This window comes from Manis javanica, chromosome 4 (genome assembly GCF_040802235.1).
Source record: "Manis javanica isolate MJ-LG chromosome 4, MJ_LKY, whole genome shotgun sequence".
NCBI lineage: Eukaryota > Metazoa > Chordata > Mammalia > Pholidota > Manidae > Manis > Manis javanica.
The window spans coordinates 6,892,016-6,914,811 of NC_133159.1; the positions used below are offsets into that span (position 1 = coordinate 6,892,016).

Below are 22,796 nucleotides of genomic sequence, written 5' to 3' on the forward strand. Positions count from 1 at the left end.
GAAGGTCTCAGGCCCCAGATGATCAGACCCTGCCATTTGAATTACAGGCAACTGCCCACCTGCTGAGGAAGGTCTCCTCCAGGGCAAGAGGCCAGCCTGGAAGAATTCCACTCAGGGACATTGACCGCATGGTGGGTCCAGGCTGTGAGGCTCCACCCCAGCCCCGTGAGAGGACAGCGTCTATAAGGGGCACACACCAACCACAGTTACTCCTCTGAGGGACAGAAATGAAGCACGGGCACTATGCCCTTCAGGAACTAGACTACTCTGGGGTACACTAGGATCTTGGGGAGACCCCTGCCATTCTGGGTGTTATCACAGTTCTCCCACCTGCCTACTCAATCTGGGACAACCTGACTACTAAGTTTTCAAATTGCAAAGAGGCTGAAGGCAGTCCTGTGCTCTTTTTAAATTCGAAGCACCCTTGGGTTGCTGCCTATGGCTGCTCACCTGACCAGCCTGGCAGTGTTCCTAGACAACTCAAGCAGGAGCATTAGCTGAGCAGCCAGAACGCCCCTTCAGGCCTGCCCTGCCAGGGCAGCCAGGTGAGTCTCAGTATTTTAATTCAAAACAAAACAGAACTGATTTTCAGCACAGTGAGGTGAGAAGTCATCGGACTTTGGGATCTAACAGCGTCCAGTGGGGCTCCCAGCTCTGCTACGGCCGGACCTTTGGGCAGTTACTGATTCCTCGTGCTTGCAGTGAGCGTAACAGAAGTCCCACTGTTACAGGGTCATGGTAAAGATGCAATAACTAGGAAACCACATTATTTCTAACAGCTTCCCCAAGAATGCTAACTCAATGGACATTGCACACAGGGAGGCATAGAGAGATGTAAGCAGATTTTGCTCTTAAAGCGGTAATTTCTCTACAATCTCAGTTCTAGGGTGCACGTGACCACTCTGTTGGGCACAAGGAGAGGAAATTTTCTTTGATGAGCTACAGCCGTAGGGTACTCTAGATAAAGAAGTCCTTCAGCAGTGGGAACCTACCAGGCAATCTCTCATTCATTCAACAAACATTTAAGGAGGGCTGCCTACTGTATGTCCCGAGCCATCCAGGTACTGGATGCCCAACGTGCTCAGCCCGCGAGTCTGGGAGTCCTGAGACCCCAGTCCCTGTGGGTCCGCAAAGGAAACCTACTGGGGGGCTCCAGCAGGGTAGAGAGTCGCTGGGTTACTGTGGTCCCAAGGACTCTGTGCCCTAGAATTACGGAACTTTAAACTGCTGGGAATTTCGGATGAGGCAAGCCAGCCCTTGCTCCCGAGGTTACTGAAACAGCCCCCACCCTCCCAAGAGATTTTACAAAATTATTATTAGTAAACAACCCCCACCCCCCTCGCCCGGGCCCCGCACTGCAGCAGCCCTCCCGGTGTTGCAACCCCGGCCTGCAGCCCTGCGGAGGCTGCCTGGCGTTTCCCAAAGAGGCCTCGGGGGGGACCAAAGCCTTGGGGCCGCCCCACGCGCCCGCTCATTCGCGACCTCGCGCGGGCGCGGCTGCCTCCCGGCCCGTGGCGGCTCGGGCGGAGGAGGGGGCGGCCGCGCCCGAGGACCCGACACGTGAAGCCCCGCCCACCCCACGCCCGGCCCGCGGCCCCGCGGCCCCGCGCCTTGCGCCCCGAGCCCCTGGCGTGCGCCGGAGCCCGGGGGCGGGGCGGGGCGGGGCGACTCAGCCCCGCCCCCGGCGCTTTTCTCTTTTTCACTTTAAAGCCTCGGCTGCGTTCTCTCCTTTGCACAGAAGTCGCGCTCGGGCGGCCCGCGCGCTCCCAGCAGGACCAGGCTCCAGGCGCTGGCGCCGGGGCCGCGGGGAGGAGGCGCCTTCGCTCCCTGCGGCGGGCGCGGCCCGGGCGCCCCAGCCTCCTCGGCCTTGAGAGCGGGCGGTGGCGGCGGCGGCGGCCTCCCGGCGAGGTAGGCAGGGCCGGGCGTGCCGGCCGGGCGGTGGGGGTCTGGGCGCGGTGGGCGCAGGGATCGCGGCCCTGGGGGCCGAGTGGGTGTCCTGCGGCCGGGCACTGGGGACCGGGGGGGGTGGATTTCTCCCGGGAAGGGTCGGGCGCCGCCCTCGCTGCTGCCGCTGTAGGAGCAGCGGGGGGCGGTGGCCCCGGGTCCCACCTGCGGGGGCGGGGGTCGCGGCCACCGTGGCGACCGTCCCGCTCGGCATCGAGTCTCGCGGCTGCGGGCCCGGCTTCTAGGTGCCCGGGCGCCCCGGCCTGCGTTCCGCGACCCGCCCGGCTGCCGAGGCGGGGGCACCGATTTGCTCCTTTCGCGGGGGCGCAAAGCGACCCTGCTCGGCGAAGTTAGTTTCGCTTTTCCCGCCAGTCGGGACTCGGACTTGCTGCTCTGCTCGGCCCGCCCCAGCCCCTCCCGGCGACCCTGCCGGGTGCGCCGCGCCTCCCTCGGGGAGCCCGCCGGGCACCACCCCGGGCGGCGCCGCCCTCTCGGCCGTCCCGGAGCCGCCGCGGCCTCTCCCGGCAACCGAGGGAGAGCTGAGACTTGGGTCAGGGAATTGAGTCAAGCAGAAAAACCAGAGCAGCCTTTCGGTGGAGGCGCGGGATGGGTCACCCCGCGCCGAGGGTGTGAGGGGACATGGTAATTGTCCTGTTCACGTTCATGGCAAAGGCTCCCTGAATGCTGACGCCCCGGCACAGTGGCTTGGCCTGTGGCGAGAGACTGCACGGGGTGTGTGTGTGTGTGTGTGTGTGTGTGAGAGTGTGAGTGAGAGCGGGTGTCCGCGTATGTCTCCGTATCTGCGACCCCGCGTGTGTGAGTGTGCTTGTGTGTCTCCCAGCGCAGCTGTGGGTTGCGTGGGTGTGTGCGGGGCCGCTGGTGAGGGATTGCTGCTTAACCCGCCTTCCTTGCCTGGGGCCCAGGAGTGGGTGGGCTGGGCTAGGGGGGCCCGCTGGTGCCCGCTGAGGAGGGCGCAGGCTCCTTCTCCCTCCCTCATTTTTTTTTTTCCTCTGAAAACGACTGTACAGTTTGGCGGTGAGTTGGCAGGGGCTGCTTCCTGAGTGAGTAATATTTAATTAAACACTCCAGCCAGTAGCATCAGGAACTGGTCATGAGTTGAGTTTTAACAGGTGTTCATGGTAAAAATGCTATCCTTGGTGACTAAAGTTTGGTGACCTTGGAGGAATTCTTTTCCTGGGGTAGGACAGCTGGAGAAGGGACCCCCTGACGTCATCCCTGATGGTTGGGTGTGAGGACACCAGGCAGGGAGGGGATGGGGCAGCCTCTCCCTTCTCTCCTGGATCCCTTGGTCACATGCCCCTAACGGGTGGTCAAAAGCTTAAGGTTAAACTTTAGGGGCACAGCGGGCTTCTACCCCCTGAGGAGTCACAGAGCTAGTGAAGCCCTGTCTTACTTACAGGGCATCTATCCAGTCAAGCTCTCCTTCCCCAGCAGAGGCCACAGAGAGGGTGGCTGACTTACCTGAATTGCACAGCCAGGGCTGTGGGCCAAGCCTGCAGAGCCCTAGCTGTTGCCCTTGGTTACTGTTGCCAGTGTTGAGGTCATGGGCCAGGTCTTCAAGTCTCCCCAGCTGTAAAGTGGTGGGCTGGATTAGGTCACTTCAAGCACTCAAGCACTTCTCGGTTCTCTTACTGCATTTTCCTCTGCGGGGAGTGCTTTACCCAGTAGATGGGGGGGGGGGGAGAGAGAGAGGGTGTGTGTGGGTGTGTTGTGCGGAGAGTGCTTTACCCAGTAGATGGAGTGTGTGTGTGTGTGTGTACGCGCACGCACAGATGGGGAGGTGTGCACTAGTAGCCTAATTCAATAACTTTATGAGTCTTCATTTTCTTTCCTAGTCTGGCTGCCACCAGGGAAGCAGAGAGAATGTAAGCAGTGGCACCTTGACTGCAGTGGCTCTGACAGCCACAAGCAGGGGCAGACCTGGCTTCAGGGACGCTGGGGCTCTGGGGAGAATCGGTGGGTTCCAGGGGTTCAAGACTTTTAGGAAGGAGTGGTCCTGCCAGGGGCCCTTGGATGATGTCACTTACTGAGCTGGGTGAGGCTGCATTCCTTGGGCCATTCCAGCAAGGCTGAAACCACCCTTGAGGGGGCTCCCCAGGGCCGCCTCATTGAACTAACGCTCCCTGGGAAATCAGCACAGTTCTTTAAGTTCTCCTACAGAGAAGGGGCCAGCTGATGAAAGCCAGCGCTGCCCCCTGCTCTGTGACAGCGCTGGATATTGTGGTCTCCCGTATTGCCCCCTGCCCCGGGTGAGTGGAGACTGGCCTGCTGATGCATTTGCACATTTAGCAAAACTTCTGATTCTTCTGGTGTTCATGAGTTTAGTCCAGGAATTTTACAGCAGTTCTTCTCAGCAGTTGTTCTCATGGCCAATGTGTGTGATTTATCTTTTTGTTCTTGAGAGGTTTGAGAATGAGTGTCTTGATCCAGCAGATGCACAGGGCAGGCATAAGTGTGCCCATGTCCACCTAGAGCTGCATAATCCAGTCTTTACCCCATAAGCCTGGCCAATGAAATCCAGACTTGAAGTGGCTTTTGTTCTGGGCTTCCAACCTAGTGCTGTCCCTCTTCCCGGCTATCTGATAGCACGACTCCAGTCTAAGAGTAAAGTCCTGCTTGTGGCCGGGTGCAGGAACTGTGCTGCTAGGTGCTTGCAGACATGACCTTGTTTGATACTAATAATAATAGGGGGAAACAGTGTTACAGTGTGTGCTAATACCAGGCTCTGATCTGAGTGCTTGACCCATCAGCCCTGTACTCTTCCCTGGTACCCTGGCCTGTGGGTAGGTTCTCCTGCCATCCACCTCCTAGTGAGGCTGGCCCAACCACGTGATGGCTGACATCTACTGCTACTGACAGCTGGGACAGAACTCTTACCCCAGTTTGGCACCTATGCCCTTAACTGTTGGAGTATGCCACCTCCATTACCTGAGTCTTTTCTTTGAGATGCATGTATTCATTTTTTTAATGAAAAATTTTACCCTATGGAAAATTTCAAACATATACCAAAGTTGGGAGAAGAGTATGAACTTCCCTTATCAGCTTCAAGCATCAGCACACCTGCACATGGACATCTATGCATGCACGGCCATGCCACATACACACACGTGCACACATTCATGCTGGGTTATTATTTATGAGGTAGATCTCAGACGTGATGTCAAGGCATCTCAAGAATCATCAAAGGGAAGTGTCAAGTCTCAAAGAGGTGGACTGGGGCTGCACCAGAGGGCAAGTGGGGTACGTTTGTTGAGGGCCCTGGTTGGCTTGACAAGAAGAGGACGGCTTATGGGGGATCTGTTTTGTGACCAGCCCCCAACCAGGAGCCTTTGGGAAGCTTCCTGCTTGTTTGTGTTTTAACAGTTCTGTTCATTGCCCAACATTCAAATGAATGTGTGTGCTGGTTATGAGACAGCCCACGTCAACAACAGGCCTGGGCTCCCGGGGCCTCCTTTGGGGATGGGAGGAGAATGTGAGGCATCACGCGGCTTTGCCCCCCATCAAGGCCAGGCCTCGTGCAATGCAGGCTTGGGGATTTCAGGCAGGGCCGGGCAGCAGGAATGTGGAAATGGTTTGTCAACAAACAGTGCCTCTGACCTAAACACAAGCTTAGCCATCTTGGCTCGCCATGCGGGCCATGGTGGAGGAGTCTGCCACCATCGGGGTGCCTCAAGGAAAATGAGGGAGGTGGTGGTGATATGGCCCAAGACTAAGGGCATGTGGGATGTAAATGCCACACTGAGTAGGAATCTGGGATGTACCCTATGACAAGGTTCTTGACATCTGCCCCGGTTGTGCACAGCCCTTACAGCCAGGGCTGCCTGTGGTCACACATGGCTTCTGGCTGCTCTTCTGGGCCCCTGATTGTTAACAAGTTTCCTTGTGTCACATTGCATCTGTTTCCTGCTGGTCAGGACAGAGATTGTGGCATTTTGAAGGTGGAATTGGCAGGTGTGGTTACTAGTTGGACATAAGGTGCAAAAGGTGGAAAATTGCAGAGGTCGGTGAGGCTGCCCGCTAATTCGGGGTGGGGGCACAGTGGACGGTGACCCTACCGAAAGGCCTGGGGGCTGGGGACAGCCTTGAGCCTGTCCCAGGTGGAATTGAGCTGCAGATGTGTCCTGTTGGCAGCTAGGCCTGGGGTGAGAGAGAGAGGCCTGGGCTAGAGACAGAGACTTTGGAGCCTTCTTTGAGAAGGGGTTGGTGCCATCAGCAGGAGAGCATTTCGCTGAATGAAGCACACCCAGGGGATGGAACCCTCATTCCTGGTGTTTTCATGTAGAACCAGGAAGAGGCCCTTGCTCCAGTGTCCTGAGGCCCAGTGTTCCTGACCCGGCCTGTGTGTTCGGGGAGAGCCCACCTCTGGCAACAAGGGGTGTGTGCTGGGGTCTCCACTGTGGCACCGTCTGAGGAGACCTCTCTTGGTCTAGGGGTTTTATGTTTCTCTGTTTAATTGGGGGAAAATGCACACAGCATCGCATTTACCATCTTGATCGTTTTTAAGCACACACTCAGTGGCCTTTAGTACATCCACACTGTCGTACTACCACTGCCGTCACCATCTCAGGACTCTGTCCATCTTGCAAAATCGAAACTCTGTCCCCATAACACTGACTCCCCACCCCGCCTCCCCCAGCCCCTGGGCCCCACCTTCTACTTTCTGTCTCTGTGACTCTGACTCTAGGTCCCTCGGGTAAACGGAACCATACAGGATTGTGGTCCTGTGACTGGCACACTGTCCTCAGTGTTCAGCTGTAGTGGGTTTCAGAATGCCCTTCCTCTTTACGGCTGAATGATACTCGGGTGCGTGGATCAACCACATGTGGCTTACCTATTCATCCGTGGGTGGGACCGGTCTCTGGTTTCTGGTTGCTCTCCCTGAGAGTTATGGGCTCTGGGGAGGGGCCTCCTCATGGGCCTTTGGGGTGCTGGTGGGAGTGTAGAGAAGGGGGTTATGATGCTGGACAGCTTGGGTTCCCGTGCAGCCTCACAGCCTGCTGCCCCTGCAGCTGGTCAGAGCTGAGGTGGGACCGCTTTTGGGGGCACACAGGGCTGGGAGCCAGGATCTCGGAGGAGGAGCCCAGGGTCCGGCTCCACGTGGCCGCTGAGCCCCCAGAGCTGCTGTCAGGGTGCGAGAGGTGGTGCCTCCAGCTGCCATCCAGCCTCGGTCCCAGGTCAGCGCACCTGAATCCACTTCCTCACTTACCTGGTGCTTCTAGAGCTTCCCAGCAACCCCCGACCTGCCAGTGCTTAGGGGCACCTTTTAGTTTACATCTGCCCACTGGCTCTGCTGCGTTGGTGTAGTTGCCCCTTCCTGCTTGGAGACCCCTCCTCACTGCTGTTCCTGCTGCCACCCCGGCCCCCGTGCCCGCTGCTCTCCCCACGGCTCTCTCAGCACACCCACCTCCTCCCTCCTGGAGCGGGTCCCCCACCCTCCGTGGCTTCCGTCACCAGCATCTATGCCCTGCTGTCCCTGGACCTTGTCTGGCCCCCAGCCTGGCATGTTTCCTGCCAACCAGGCCAACGTGTTTTACCTGGATGGTCCTGCAAGCTCTTCTCACTTAATTGTTAAGCACCAAGCTCCTCCCGTCACCGCACTTGCCTGACCCACCTACTCCTGTGGCGTCCCTGTCAGCAGGCGGCCTGCCTCCATCTCCCCCCAGTGACCTGAGCCAGACACACGCTTACGCCTTCCAGCGCCGTGGGCCGCTGGCCGTCATCCTGGAGCACCCCAGGAGTGCAGGACCAGAACACGTGGCTCTTGTTCCTCGCTGGGCCCGGTGCTGAGCACACACAGTAGGCTCCTGTGCAGGCAAGGCTGGTGGCCGAGTGGTTCTGAGCAGCAATTGCAGAGACCCCGGCCTGGGCTGAGGCAGCACCAGCCCTAACAGGCCTGGTGACCTGCTCACAGGCTTCCCCCCAGAGCCTCGGCGTCCTTGACCCTGTGGTGTGGCTGCCACCTCGGGGCCGCAGTGAGGTCTCAGGGAGGTGATGTGCGTCAGCACTGGCCACGGGGCATCGCCCCCTTTCAGCCCTCCAGAGAACCTACTGCTGAGTTCTCAGTTCACAGGCCAGTTTCCCCCATTACCCTGTGGAAGGTCAGGAACTCCAAGCCTTCTCTCGTGAGCTATTTTTGGACAGCTTGTCATTCACTCTTCCACTCAGACATCTATTGGGCCCTTACAGTATGCAGCCAGTGTGTTGGGGCTGAGGATGCAAAGAAAGGGGATCTTGCTCTCAGAGGCCCCTCTGTCCAGTGGGAGAGGCAGGCCCGTCCCGGGCTTACTTCACCCAGGGCACTGTAACACTGACAGGGAGAAGGGGGCGGGGAAGCAGATGGGCATTCTGGGGGGTAGTGGCAGGCATGGAAGGTGAGCATGGGCTAGTGTGTGGCTAAAGTGGGCCTAGAGGGCTGAGAGGCAGGAGGACACCAGGGGGTGAGCCTGCGGGGAGAGGGGCTGGAACTGGGGGCTGCTCCCCTGGGAGGGGGCGGAGCACGGGATGCTCTAGGCCATGGCTTAGGGCCTCGGGGTGATTACTCACTCCTGACGAAGGGCTTCACCTTCTCAGCCATGGGCCCCTGCAGCGGGAAGGCTGAGTCCCCAGGCCTCCCTCATATTGGAGGCTGCTTCCTGCAGCAGTTTGCTTAGCATATTGGCACTATAAATAGCCAGGTTTAGATCATGGAGAGCATTCTGGGTGCATTGCTGTGGGTGTGGGGTGGGGAGGGAGAGCCCACTGCCCTGCAGGGTGCCTCCTTCCCTTGGCCCAGCTTGGGGAGGCGTGGAGCTGGGATAGAGTGGAGGCCTATGGATAGGAGGAGGCCGGGTTTAGAGTGCTTGAAAGCCAAGCAGGCAGTTTGGATGTGAGAGAGGCACCGTCGCAGGCAGAAGAGCTGCACACACGGGATCAAGTGCCCAAGAGGCAGCATCGAGCTGGTCACAAAAATCAGGCACAGTGCTGGGCTCGGAGCACAGTGGCAACAGCCACGGAGGCTGGCAGGTCCAGGTAGGCTTCCAGGCACTTCACGTGCAAGTCAGTCAGTCTTCATAATGTTAGTGAGCCTGCAGAGAGGTGCCCCCATTTCACAGATCAGAAAACTGAGACCAGGGGCCCAGCTTGTAAGGGGAGGAGCTGAGAGGCAAACCCTGCAGCCTGGCTTCTGGCTCACACCTTAACCATCAAGCACTGCCACGAGGAAGGAAAGCAGTAGAAATGAATGCCTGAGAGGCCAGACGGTCATGTGTCACCTGTGGCTGGATAGACTGGGTGTGGGGGACCCATCAGAGGCAGAAGTGGACCCGTGTTTGCAGGGAAATGACAGGGCACCCAGCAGATATGCTCACATGCTCTGTGATCTAGCTTAGGGATAACACTGAAGAACAGGTCAGGTGGGGCTCTAGTGCTTTGGGGGTTTGAAACTATGTCCTTGTTTTCCCAGGCAGTGCTGACAAGGGGGGCCCTGAACTTCCCGGGAATGCCTGCTCAGGAAGTCGTGCTGGGACTCTGTTCCCTGTCCCCTGGTTTCCTGCAGAGCTCCATGGCTGCTGTACCTGAGCAGGAATACAGGCCATTTGGACTAAATCAGTCAGCTTTTAAATGTTCTTTTTTTTTGAGGTGTAAGGTTCTGTGCAAGGCCTGACTTTGGTGGAAAATCATCCGAACTGAAAATAAGAGTTGGGGGCCAGAGTCTTAGAGGCAGCCTGGGGGTGGTCTTTCACAGCCCCTCCTGCCTCCACTCCTTCCCCAGCACACTCCTGTAAACTGTCAGGAGCAGGTAAATGTCATCACCGGGGGCCAGGCAGGCAGCTCTCAGGATGGTTTTGCCCGAGTGTCTGGGTGTAGGTGCCAGAAGTGGGTTTATCCACCATGTTTTGGTTAGTTGGGTTGTGACCTCTGTTTTCTTCCTGGGACGGTGGGTCTGGAGCATCTGTGGGGATTTTTCTCAGTGGTTCTAAACCACGCCTCAGCCCAAGACAGGTAAAATAGCTGTATTTAGGCAAAGTAGAAAAATGGGGCTTGCTTTCTGTCCCTGAGCCAGAGAGTAACTAATTTCTGACACACAGGGGACCTTGTGATGACCAACTTTGTCTTGGTGTGACAGTTCCCCTAAATCTTTTATAAGACAAAGCAGGTAGAACCCATCTTTCTGGATATTGTAGCAGTGGGGTGCTATTTCTTCAAGGCTCAGGGTATACACAGCAGGAGCTGGCGCAGGACTCATTCTAGCAATCTTATTGAGGTAATTTACATGCCATGTGGTTCACGTTGTAAATGTCCACTTTGATGATTTCTAGTAACTGTGTATAGCTGGGCAGCATCAACGCCATCCTAGAATTTGTCTCGTTATTTGAGCATGTTCTGCAGGTGGGAACCGGGGTGGGGGTTTGCTATTTTCCTGAGTTCCGTAAGGGCTGGCAGGTCGTGATTGTGGAGGTTTCTTGGGTGAGCAGTTCATGAGCTAAATTTTGTGAGGATTGAAGGGCGTCAGGCCTTGTCATCACATTGAAGTGGTGCGGTTTTGGACAGCACCTCTTGAAGGCTGCCTCAGTGCAGCTGGGGCTGCATGGAGGGTGTAAAGGTGAGGGGCCTAGGAACAGCTTGTGCTGACTGTCCACAGCCAGGCCCAGGGCTTTATGTGTCCCGGATGCACATGTGCACACACACCACCTTCTCCTCCTGGGTTTAGTCAGACCAGTTTGCTTACTTGTTTACTGACCACTTGCTGTGTGCCAGGCACCATTCTCAGCACTTCCTATGAATCAACTTATTCCCGGCTCCCAAGAGCCCTCTGGAGCAGAGTGACTGTGCCCATTTTACAGATGGGAAAACTGAAACAAAGAAGTCTAATAACCTGTCTGTCTGGGATCACACAGCCAAGAAGTCACAGCAGATGCAGACCCAGTCTATGCTCTGAGTCGCTGCTGCATGTGGTCTCTGAGCGTGAGGAGGCTCATAGTCTGGTGGGGATGGAGAGTGGGCCAGAAAGCAGTAGTTTTTGAGATGCTGCACAAGCAAGTTCTGTGATATGGGTGCGCCTGGGGTGCTGTGGGGGCAGGTGGGGAGAGAACTTTCTGGAGGAGACTAGCCTTTGCTGGGCAAAGGAGAGGGTACAGGAAGGGGGCCCAGCTGGAGGAGGCCTAAGAGCACACACTGGTTGGTGAGAGCCGGTTCATGAAGCTGCAGCCCGGGGCGGCCAGGTCCAGCCTGCGCCCAGGTGCATCTGGTTGCCGGCCCTTAGCAGGCGCTCAGTGGAGGCTAAACGACATTGGAGACGCAGGAAAATTCGAGATCCTGAACCTGCTGTTTTTCCTTTCAGGAGTGACCAGGATGACTTGAGAATGTCCTCAAATGCCCACTTGACATTTTCAACATCTCTGCTGGGTGTGAGTAGCCCCAGCTGTGTCCCTGAATCCTACTTCCCCTGCCCCATCAAATAAACAAAATAGCGGGCCAGCTCAGAAAGCTGGGGGGCCCCCTGTTCTGTGAGCAGTCGTCCTGAAACCCTCCTGAAGGGCCTGCGTGTCTCCCACAGCCCACCTACTGCATCCCCGGGGGGGTGGGGGAGATCCAAAGAGTGATGCCCTCTCGGTTCAGCAGCAGCAGGAGAGGGTGTGAAGTCGGGGAGATGGGGGACAGGACCCTGGCCACTTGCTTCTGCTGTCTGTCTAGTGAACCACATAAAGGATTCCAGAACAGGACTGCCCGGCCCAGGGTTTCCCTCGGCTAGACCAGGCATAGAGCTTACATCACCTTGTTTTTCTCTGAGAAAAACCAGTCTTAAGCATCAGACTTTCAGTACCTCCCTGGGGACACTTCCTGTGGATATTTTGACTGACAAGTGGCTGAGGTTGAGCTCCTAAATAAAACCGGGGTTTTCAATTGGGTTGCAAACTCAGATGCCCCCAGGGGCTGGGAAGGAGATGCAAATGAAGCAGTAGTGAAAGGCTGTAGGGTGGGGAGAGGTCTGTGGCAAAGGGGAACGCGTGTGCTCGGTGGGAGGGACAGCCTCTCTGACCCAGAGGAGTGGGGGCCGGTGTGCTGTTATATCCATTTTCCCTTCTAGGAGAAGCCAGGAATCTAGACTTTTATTTTTAATGCAGGCAAATAACTTAGTGGTTTTCTGTTTGTTTCTAAAGAAACAACACAATCAAATGTCTGTGTCCTCGCTGTACAGAGGAGGAGGACAAGGCCAGGGAGCCCAGTGGGTCACATAGCCTGGCACTCAGGGCACTGGGACTAGACCTCTATCTACTGGCACCTGGCCGCGCCCACTTCCCACCTCCCCGTGCCGCGTCCTGGGTAAAGCCCCAGGTCTGGGAACCAGCTCAGCAAATTCAACTGCACCCAGAGGGGCAGAGCTCTGAGGGACAGCTCTGAAACAGTCACATCCACCCACATTTGCTCCCCTATGAAAGGTACCTACTGAAGAGTTAGTATTTTTGGCTGCCTGTCAGGTGCCAGGCACAAAGCCCTTCACATAGATGGTCTCAGTGATCCAGACAACACACCTGGTGGGTTTTCTCATCCCCATTTTACAGATGTATAAACTGAGACCCAGAAAGGTTCAATGCACTGTATGGGGTTGGGGGCAGAACATGAATGTGAGTCTAATTCCTGAGCCAGGCTTACAGCCATCGCAGGGTGTACAGAGCTGTGACTGTCGTGTGGTAAGAAGTTCATTTCATCCTTGACTGGTGGGAATGGACTCACCTTGGATCGGGCAATGCCTGCTCGTTTTGACCCTGTCATGGGCATCACTTGCAGTTTGGGGAATGTGGCATGGGAGTTGGGGCCACCCCACTCCCTCCTGGACGGGAACCTCCAGAGCACAGGCAGCCCCACCTACGGAGACTGCTCCTCGGCTCACAAGGTTGCTGACTAATTCTCTTTGCAAACGGTTCAGTTTCACAGGCTTGAGTTTCCAGTAACTATGTGGGTGGATTTGTTTCATTTAAGGGGAAAACAAAACAAAACAAAGCGTGGAGGGGGTTTGCTTTCCCAAGAAGAGGGCTTGCTAATTATGGGTTTGGTGCCTGCGGCTCTGGGCATCTTGGTACGGTTCCGCAGCCAGCGGGGCTTCTTGGCAGGCGGGCTCCGAGGTAGAAACCGCTTAGTCATTTACTAGCAGGGACCAGGTGCAGGAGGTCAGGGAGGTGCAATGGCCACTGGCTCCTGCAGAGGGAACAGCCACCTGTGCTTGCCCCTGCTCCCCCTGCTCTACAGGGCAGGGGAAGGGGAGATGCGAGAAGAGGAAGGTGCCAGGTAAGACAGACGGCTTGGCTGCAGCTGGCCTGGGAAGGAGACTTCCTGGCTGGCCAGGCTGCCTGTTTCAGGTGAGTTGGAGATGGCAGGGTGCCCAGGTACCATGGACCCTGCAGGGCAAGGGGTGAGAGACAGCCCCCAGAGCACGAAGGACAGGTGTGTGTGTCTTACCACAGAGGCTCAGCTAGAAAATATTAGCATGCTGGTTTGGTGTGGGCACTGGCCAAGCACAGCAGGTCCTGGGGCCTCTGCTGTGCCAGATGTGACCCCTGTAGTCTCCAGATGGTAAGGTCGTGGCAAAGGGGCTGATCGATGGAGGCAGCAGGTAGGGGCTCAGGCAGTGGCTGTTCCCGAGCGGGGCTGGGAGGAGCGGGGTATGGTAGAGCCCAAGTGCGTCCCACTGCCTTGAAAGCAAATGCCGGTGGTCTGCTGTGCAACGTCTCTGGTTACGGGTGTCTTCCGGGAGGAGGTTGCCCTGGGAGGCCGTGCATCCTCTGGAACTGGGCGCTGGAGCAGATACGAGCCTGCTGCTTCCTGCCTCTGTGACCTGAGCCTCACAGTTCCCATCCATGAAATGGGGGTGTAAATACCCCATGGGTGAAATGGGTTGATTTCCCATCACTGGGATCCCGGGCCTGGAGTGGGCTGAGGACTTACCTCCCATGTGTCTTCCTGCCCTTAGAATTTATCATCCTGAATCCTGGCCTTTGAGAACTTGGTTCATGTGCTTTCTGGAAGGGAAGGGACTGATACACAGGTACCTCTCAAACAATGTCAGAGTAGGCAGAGGGTAGTAAAGGCAATGAGAGGTGAGCAGAGTTGTGGAGGATTTTGATGGGATTTCAGGTTTACTCTCAGCAGGTAAATCCAGGAAGGCTTCCTAGAAGAGGTGATGTTGAAGCTGGAACTTAGGGTGTGTAAGAACTGGAGAAGGGGGAGGAACAGACGAGGGGATGTACATATGCCAGGCGCCAGTTGCTGAGATGGTGTCCAGTATGTAATAGGCACTTAATGAGTATCATCTTCAAAGTCAATATGAGTGTGGGATTTTTAGTGTAGATATCTGGGCACCTATTTTTAGAGGTCTTTTCTCCCTGTTTTTGTAGATGTGGAAACCGAGACTCAAAGAGACCAAGTAATTTGTCTGGAATCCAAGTCAGAAACCAGAATCAAAACTCATTGCCTTCCCAGGGCAAGGGGTGAAATAAGTGTGTGAGTGTGTGAGTGAGTGAGTGATAGAGATTTTCCTGCCACCAGGTGGAGAAAAGACTGTTCAAAGCCGTATGCAACTGATTTCCTGTGGCAAAGGTACCAGTTTCTTGGAGCCCCTGCACTTCCGAGCGCTCCTTGAATGGGTCTTCTTATTGTTCGACAAAAATGGGGAGAAAAGACCTCTAAAAATAGGTGCCCAGATATCTCAACTAAAAATCCCACTCATACTGACTTTGAAGATGACCTTCCTCTGGTTGCCTGGTGGGTGCGCAGACGGGAAACAAGGACACAGACAAAAGGTTGAAGGGGATCCCAACCCCACATAATTGCCCTTGTTGGGTTTTTAGGCCTGAACTCTTGTGGAATTTCCTGCCCCGGAGCGCCCGGGTTGGGTGTGTGGGTCCATCACCTGGGAGCCAGGGGAGGCGGGTGGACAGGGCTGCTCTGTCCTGGGGCTCGCAGGAAGCAGCCGCGCGCTCTCCCCTTCCGGGCAGCTTGGGGAGACAAGGCACTGGTCGTGGGAAGCTTTGGGGTTGGGAGGGATGGCATTTGCTATGGCCTGGGAGGGGGTTTGTGGGGTTCTGGGCTGACAGTGGGTGAGGAGTGAAGGTGAGTGTGGGCACCCAGAGGCCCCTGACGCCACAGTCCTTCCTGGGGCAGGGGCTGCTCACACCTCTGCTGCCCCTGCAGAGCAGTAGGTATTTGCCACTCTTCGGTCCCCCCGCCTCTCCGTGCTGGCCCTGCCGTCTGTTCTCTCTGGCCCCTGCCTTTGCGCCTTGTCCCTGGCAGCGTACGGCCTGCCTGACGGGCAGCATCTCCTGGCTCCACTCAGGCTCCCAGCACCCTGGGAAGCTCATGAGTTTGATTCTGGCTTCTGACCTGGATCCTAGGCAAATTAGCCTCTTTGAGCCTCAGTATCCATCCATATCTATAAGAACAGTCATGAGACTCGCCTTGTGGAATCACGAAGAACTGAGCAAGACAGCTGGTGCCTCTAGGCAGTTGTTTCCTGCATTCAGAGAATCGCCAGGCCTTTGTCAGGCTCTGGACACAGCCAGATGAGGCAGGCGGCCTGCCCCGAGGGTCCCTGTCAGTGGTGGGGATAGTCACAGGAGCTGTAATCAGAACACAGTGAGACTGGTGCAGGGGAAAGCGCAAAGGAGGAACCCCGAGCCCAGGAACCCAGCCTAAAGAGAAGTTAGGGACTGGAGAGGTGTGAACCAAGGGGCAGTGCAGGGCCCGGCGGGCAGTGTCATGTGATCTGCAGGACAGCATGTGGATGCAGCGGGCTGGCAAGAGAGGAGACCCGAGGCCAGGTCTTGTGGCCACCATGGCCACAGTATGCCATCTACCTTGCCCTGCCCCGCCCTACCCCATCACTCCTCACCTGGGGCCTTGAAATGCAGGGGCAGGAGGAAAGGTAAGGACGGTGCTGGGGCGATCTGCTGCTGGCACCCTCGGAAGTCAAGGATGAGATGGGGACCATCTTGGGTTGGGGGCCTGGTGAAGTCACCTGGCCGAGTAGCTGATGTTGAGTGGGGAGAAGGCCACCTAGAGCAGGGAGAGGGGGTCACGGGCTGGGAAGGGGCAGGGGGGATATTGGATTGGAGTTGCAGGCTGTGATGGATTTTATGTAGCTTTGAAGTATATACAGGGTCCTCCCAGGCTCAGGTGTGTCTGGCGTGGTTTGGGTTGGGGGTGATGCCGGTAGAGCCACCCCTCAAAGGGTGGGGTTTCCAAGCACTGTCCAGCCTGGTGGTTGGAGGCAGGACAGCCACTTTGAGCTCCTGAGTCCACACCTGCTGTTCCTGTGGCCCCCTGAGCGGCTGGCCCTAAATGGGAAGCTGCCTCCCGCTTTTCCAGTCCCTCAGCATCCAGTCCCAGACCTCCTGGGAGGGCCCTGGCCCAGGCACCTGCCTGCCTGCTCTGCGTCAGAGGCAGGACATTATCCTCCTCCGAAGGGTGGAGGAGAATCTGTACTTTCAAGCCCATTGGGTCAAATGAGTTCCACTGTGGCAGCCAGACATACCTGCTCAGGACAGGACCAGTCCCCCACTAGGGACCCCAGATGTCCGGGTTGGTGTCTGTTCCCACTATTTCTGGGCACCCCACCCCCACCCCCTATCCCCCCTACACACTATGTTTTCTCTTTGCTTTTCTCTTAAATTTGCATAGCAGAAACTTCTTTCTACAAATATTTCCCGGGCACCCACGATGTGCCAGCCATTGTTCTAGGCAGGGAGTTGCAGAAATAAGACATACTAGAGGGCGATCATTAACCGTCTTTGTATCTTGGGTCAGGCCACCCTCTGTGTATTGGGTGCGGCTCTAACTTTTGGGTCCCCCTGCAGAACCTCCTCCCCCCCCATCCCAGCCCGATGGCTTTACGTCCTCTTGCCTCTTCTCCCCGCTGCCCCACTGAGTTGTGCGTGCACAGCCGTGGGGTGTCCTGCCACCCCTATCTGGTTGGGAGGTCCTCAAGAGCCAGGAGAGCCCCTTGCATCTCCATGTTCCAAGCCCACTGTTGTGGGATGTGTCGCACACACCGCTTCTGATTTATTCCTTGGTGTGCAGAGGAAGCACACACACCTTTGTTTGGCAAGCGTTTTAGGCAGTCGAGCAGGAGAAATAGATTCACCCTGTACCACTGAGGGGGCTGGGGATGCCCTCTGTGCCTGGCTGGGGGCTGTAAGGACTCCTGGAGCCGCTGCAGGAGTCTTGGTGGATGTGGGGAGAGTCACTGAAACATCCCCCAGGGCAGGGACTTTGTTATCACTGTCCGAGTCCTGGTACCCACCTACCACAGTGGCTGGGACATGGTGGGGCCTCAGTGGGAACTGGGAAGGAAGGAAGGTGTGAGCTAGCTAAGCTCTTCACCTGCAGTGGAAGAGTTGGCATCTCTGATCCAGTCAGCTCACGTTCCGAGGTTGTCTTTCTCCAGGAGAGCCGGGGCTCTGTCTATCTAGTTTGGCAGTCCTGGTGCCTAGGACAGTGCCTGGTACACCGTGGGGCTGAATCAGCCAGTTGATTTTCAGCTTTGACTTGATCCCAGCTGTAGAGTCTGGCCATCTCCCCTTGAGGGGGGTGCCCCCACTTCGGCTGATTGCGATCTTCTGTTTGAAGGTGCCCTGGAGAGTGGGCTCTGTGTTGTATTTCCTCATGGGGAATTTTCACTTACATCAGTGGTGCTTTGGGGGCCCCAGTTCCCATCATGGCTGGTTTTATTGAGACAGAACTTTAGGAAGCTCTGCTTCCAGCTGGAGGGACTGGGAGGGCTCCCCACCCCACCAGGCTCTGGTGGAAGACCATACCTCCTCTTTAAAATAGGCATCTTGCTCCTCCTTCACTCTGTTCACATCCCTGAATTTCTGGGTCTCTGACACCTCCCTAGGCCGAGGCAATGGGACTGACTGGGGCCAAAAAAGGCAGGTGTAATTACAGGTGCTGGAAATAGGCCTATTTCCCTTTGAACCATCCCTTCCTACCCGTCTCTTTCTCACGTGCACACACACAGAGCTGAAAAAAGCTCTTAAACGTCTTCGTTTAGTCTGAAGAGGCATCGCAAGCAGTGGGCCTTAAACATTTGCATTCCTTGGGCTTAGCCAATTCTTTGGAGTGTCGAGTTTCTGAGTTAGTGGTCTATGGAGGGTGAAGCCAGAACTCTTTACAAAGAAAGCATGTGTTTGTGTGTGTGTGGTGGAATTCCAGATACCCTGGATGGCACGGGTGGCCTGCAAGCACCAGGGCCCTACTTGGAGAGAGCAGCCTCCATGTGACTTTATCAAAACTCTGCCCGACCTGTTGATTATCACCTTGGTTCCCGCTAGGGAGGCGTTTCCATGGTCCGGCTCTTCAGCCCTTTGGTGAACGCTCACTATTCTGCCAAAAATGGATAGAGAGGCTTTCGAGAAGCTCACGACCCAGTGGGGGAAGACAGACAGGTGCAGCCCATTCATGCTGTCCTTCGTCACACCCGAGACCCACTGTGAGGAAGGGTCAGTCACTACTTTTTATTTATTTATTTATTTATTATTTTTGAGAGGGCATCTCTCATATTTATTGATCAAATGGTTGTTAACAACAATAAAATTCTGTATAGGGGGGTCAATGCTCAATGCACAATCATTAATCCATCTCAAGCCTAATTCTCGTCAGTCTCCAATCTTCTGAAGCATAACGAACAAGTTCTTACATGGTGAACGAATTCTTACATAGTGAATAAATTCTTACATGGTGAACAGTACAAGGGCAGTCATCACAGAAACTTTCGGTTTTGATCACGCATTATGAACTATAAACAATCAGGTCAAATATGAATATTCATTTGATTTTTATACTTGATTTATATGTGGATCCCACATTTCTCCCTTTATTATTATTATTATTATTTTTATTTTTAATAAAATGCTGAAGTGGTAGGTAGATGCAAGATAAAGGTAGAAAACATAGTTTAGTGCTGTAAGAGGGCAAATGTAGATGATCAGGTGTGTGCCTATGGACTAAGTATTAATCCAAGCTAGACAAGGGCAGCAAAACATCCACGGATGCAGGAGATTTCTCTCAAAACGGGGGGTGAGGTTCTGAGCCTCACCTCTGTTGATCCCCAATTTCTCACCTGATGGCCCCCCTGCAACTGTGCCTGTCTTAGGTTGTTCCTCCCTTGAGGAATCTTACCCGTCTCTGGCTAACCAGTCATCTTCCGGGGCCATACAGGGAAATGAAAAGTTGGTAAGTGAGAGAGAAGCCATATTGTTTGAAAAGGTTAGCTTTTTACTTCTTTGCAGATTTATGCCCTGTGGCTTCTATGCCCAGCACTTGTCTCGAGGTATCTTTACCGCCTGGAGGAATTATGATACTCAGTAAATTCGATATGAGGCACGAATTCTAAGGGTTGTAATTAGGAAGGAAGAAGAAAAGCTATAGAGGTAGCATATGGAAGAAAACATGGGAGGATTGATTATTTCTTTGACATATCTTCTTGTAGAGTACCTTAAGCATGTATAGGTTTTAAACTACCAACTAACTTGCGCTCACATATTAACATAATAGGAATACGGTGACATAAACAAAGCAAATCTATAATTACCATCCATCTCCAGTGAAGCCAGGAAAACCATTTAGGCACCCTAGGCATTTGAGTCACTACTTTTTTAATAAGCTGCCGACTGTCACAGTGACATGCATGCCTTTGACTCCAGGCCAGGCCTGGTTTGAGGGATGTTAAGATGTGAAAGGTACTGAGTCACAGGAGACGGGACCAGGGCATTGGACTGGCTGGGGGCAATGCCGAGTTCACGGGGAGGGTTGTTCAGCAGTGGGGGACCTCGGGCATCAGTTTTGGGGCAGAGTGGGCAGGGGGTGCGACAATGGGAGGAATGCATCAGTGCCAGCGGGTGCCGTGGCCCAGTGCTCGCTGTGTGCGGCCTGTTCTGGGCTCTTGCTGTCATTCACTCCGTGACCACTAACCGCTTGGGGAGCTGCCACAGTGTCTGTCCACAGATGGGCAAAGGCTGACCCAGGCAACTCACCCCTGGGAGTGGCCCTGGGCAGGGGTTTTGCCACCTGAGCTCCCTGAGCTCCCATCCCATAAGGCTCTCTGTTGCCTGTTGGTTAACGTCCCAGATCCCTGGGCATAGTCCTTCGTGCCTGAGCTCTTTTCTCTTTATCATGGACGCCTGTCTGTAGCTGCTCTTGAAGGAGCGCTCTGCATGTAGCAGGTGCCAGGATGTATGTGCACTGGCATCGTCTGACCCTCAGACCATCCCTGTGAGACAGACAGGTGGCATCACTGTCCTTGTTTTGCAGATGGGGAACCTGAGGCTTCAGAAAATATCAGGTCATGGGAAGGATCAGAGCTGGGATTTGAACCCAGGGTGTCAGCTCCAAAGCCCACTCCTGGATGTCATTTTCACAAGTTTGCAGCAATTTCTGTGTTATTCCTCCCCATTTCGTATCATGATTTGACCTTGGCAAGTGGGAGTTCAGTCCTGACTTCAGGGTTGATTGAGTAGCCGTGTCTATGAATAAGACCCAGGGTGACGAATGTTCCTTAAAACCTCTTGAGAAACAGCGTAGTTGCTGGAGAGAGGGTGCTTACATGGTCTTGGGCCGAATTCTGGGAAGGCCAGGACCACCTCTGGTTTCACTAAAGCTAAAAATGAGCAGAATATTCTGGAGGGTCAGGAGAGCCAGTGTGGGTGGCAGGTAGTGGTGGGTGTTTGGTCCTGCTCAGTTAGCCAGTCAGCCAGTCAGCGGGAGGCCTGGGTGGGGTGAGGGGGAGGGCACGAGAGAGGGACCACTGTGTGGACCATCAGACACCTCCAGCCCCCGCTCCGCCCCTTCTCTTTTGTTGTCTGGCTGCATCAGACGTCTGGCTTGCCGGGAGGTTCCGGAATGGGCCTTGGAACTGGGTCACTCCCTTCCCGTGCCACAGGCACTGACCCCCATGTGACCTTCCCTGTGGTGACAGTGTCTGGCCGTCACTCTTTGATGCTGTCTGTGGAGGGGCAGTGAATGTCTGGGGGCAGGGTGGCCCCTGCCGGATACCCCTGCCAGGGGCCCCTCCACCCCCCCACCCCACCCCCGCCTGCCGTGGTGGAAAGGGGAAACCCACACTGCCGACCTTCTGTCTGAGCAGCCGACCTTTGCCGCCCCACCGAGTGCCCTGGCTGGGCTGGTGGCTTTGACTGTCTAGATGGAACAGATTCATTGCTGCTGGGCTGGAGCCCAGGGGGTGCTGGTGGCTCGACCTGGCCCCTCTCCAACCCCCTAGCCCCTCCGGCGCTCAGTAACGGATTCCCCTTCTGCGAAATCACTGGGGTTTTTCCTTTCCTCCCCCTAGCTGGCTTGAGGAGCTGTCCCTCAGAGCCCATCGGCCGAGAGCACGGTGGACGTCAGAAGATGCTGCCGTGTGGCCTGGGCCCCAGGGCTGGCCCCAAAGGTCCACGTGCATTGCCGCCCAGTACCTGAACTCCGTGCTGGGCCTGGAGCCCTGCCTGCAATGGAGGGCTTAGTTCGGGCTTAATTTCTAGACTTCATGGCGTCCAGATGTGCATGAAGCAGGGAAGGGAGAGCACCAGACCCACCTGCCTCCTAGGGAATGGTTTCCTTCTCACACCTGGCTGCCCCCGTGTCTTCCGGGGCCAAGAGCCCCAGCCAGGCAGGTTCTAGGGCAGCAGCCGTTGCCGATCCTAAAGGCGCTCTGGGCCGCAGTGAGACAGTGCCATGTCTACTCCGTCCGTGGCCCGCTGCTGGGCTTCCAGGGTGATGAGGGCTAAGCTTTCACTGCGACACTTAACAGACAGCGGGGGCCGCGTAGCACAGGACCTTGGGGCTGAGGGCCTGTGGGCCTCTTGCCTCCCTTCCTCTCAGATCGTCCCTGTGGCCACTGGAAGACTTGGGGGGACTTTGCCTGCAAGACGCAGAACCAGGATCCAGACCCCAAAGGGTCACGGGCAGGCTTGCTCTGCCCCAGCTCCCTCTGGCCGCCTGGAATCGAGCTCCAGAATCCCTCCTCGGGGCATTGTGGTTACTCCATTCGGTTATGCCCTGAGGTTTTCTCCCATTTCTTTTCTCCTAGGTTCTTTAGGCCGTATCTTTTTGGTGTGTCAAAGTAAGGGACCACATCCCCTGGTGGATAACCACTCACGCTTTTCTTAGCTAGTTGATGTGTCTGATGCAGCTGGAATGGGCTCTGGGTAGGCAATGCTTTGTTCTCGCCAACGTGGACCCACTGCAGGCACAGTGCCAGCACGTAGTGGGATTCAGCAATTCTTCGTGTCGCTGAATTGTGGCCTATTTATCTGCCGTCACACCTGTCGTCCTCTGGGGCAGGCTCTACTGTGATTTCATGGTCAGCATACAGTAGGTCCTCGGTGAGGTCTGGGTGAGGAACGTGGGTTGTGCCCACTGCTGGGTGCCCAGGCCTTCTGCCTTGGTGGTGTCTCTTTGTGCCCAACCTCAGAAGGATCAGCTCAGAAGGGCTGGGGTCCTGGCTGCTGTGTGCCCAGCAAGGGCGCCAGCCCAGGTGGGGATGGGCCAAAGTCAAGACAAAGGCCTGTTGTGCCCTCGGAGTCAACCCCAACCTGGGTTTCCCTGAGGCTGAAACTGCCAGTGCCCGGCCCGCCTTTTTCCCATAAAGGGAACTTTGTGTGTGGTTCCCAGCGGCCAGCTTCTCCCAGACTCTCCCTGGGAATGGGCGTGCCTGCCTGAGAGCCACAGCTCACTGTAGTGATAACTCCCGTGACTCTTGACCTCAGAGCCGACTGGCCAGACCTTCTGTTGCGGGGCCAGCATTGTCTGATCCAGACTAGACACATTCTTCCTTGGAAAACTGAGGGGGTGGGGACTGCAGG

The 22,796-nt window shown here is 55.8% G+C and overlaps 1 protein-coding gene across 2 annotated transcripts in view; it reads left to right on the forward strand.

Moving 5' to 3' along the window:
• Nucleotides 1-1,715: 1,715 nt before the first annotated feature.
• SPSB1 (splA/ryanodine receptor domain and SOCS box containing 1) overlaps nucleotides 1,716-22,796 on the forward strand; it is a 61,146-nt gene continuing 40,065 nt past the window's right edge. The window contains exons 1-2 of one of the 2 annotated variants that reach the window (XM_036999593.2): nucleotides 1,716-1,908; nucleotides 11,285-11,351. The gene's annotated coding sequence lies outside the window, so the exon portion shown is untranslated. The remainder of the gene's footprint in view (nucleotides 1,909-11,284; nucleotides 11,352-22,796) is intronic. The other variant, XM_036999592.2, reaches the window with a different exon arrangement.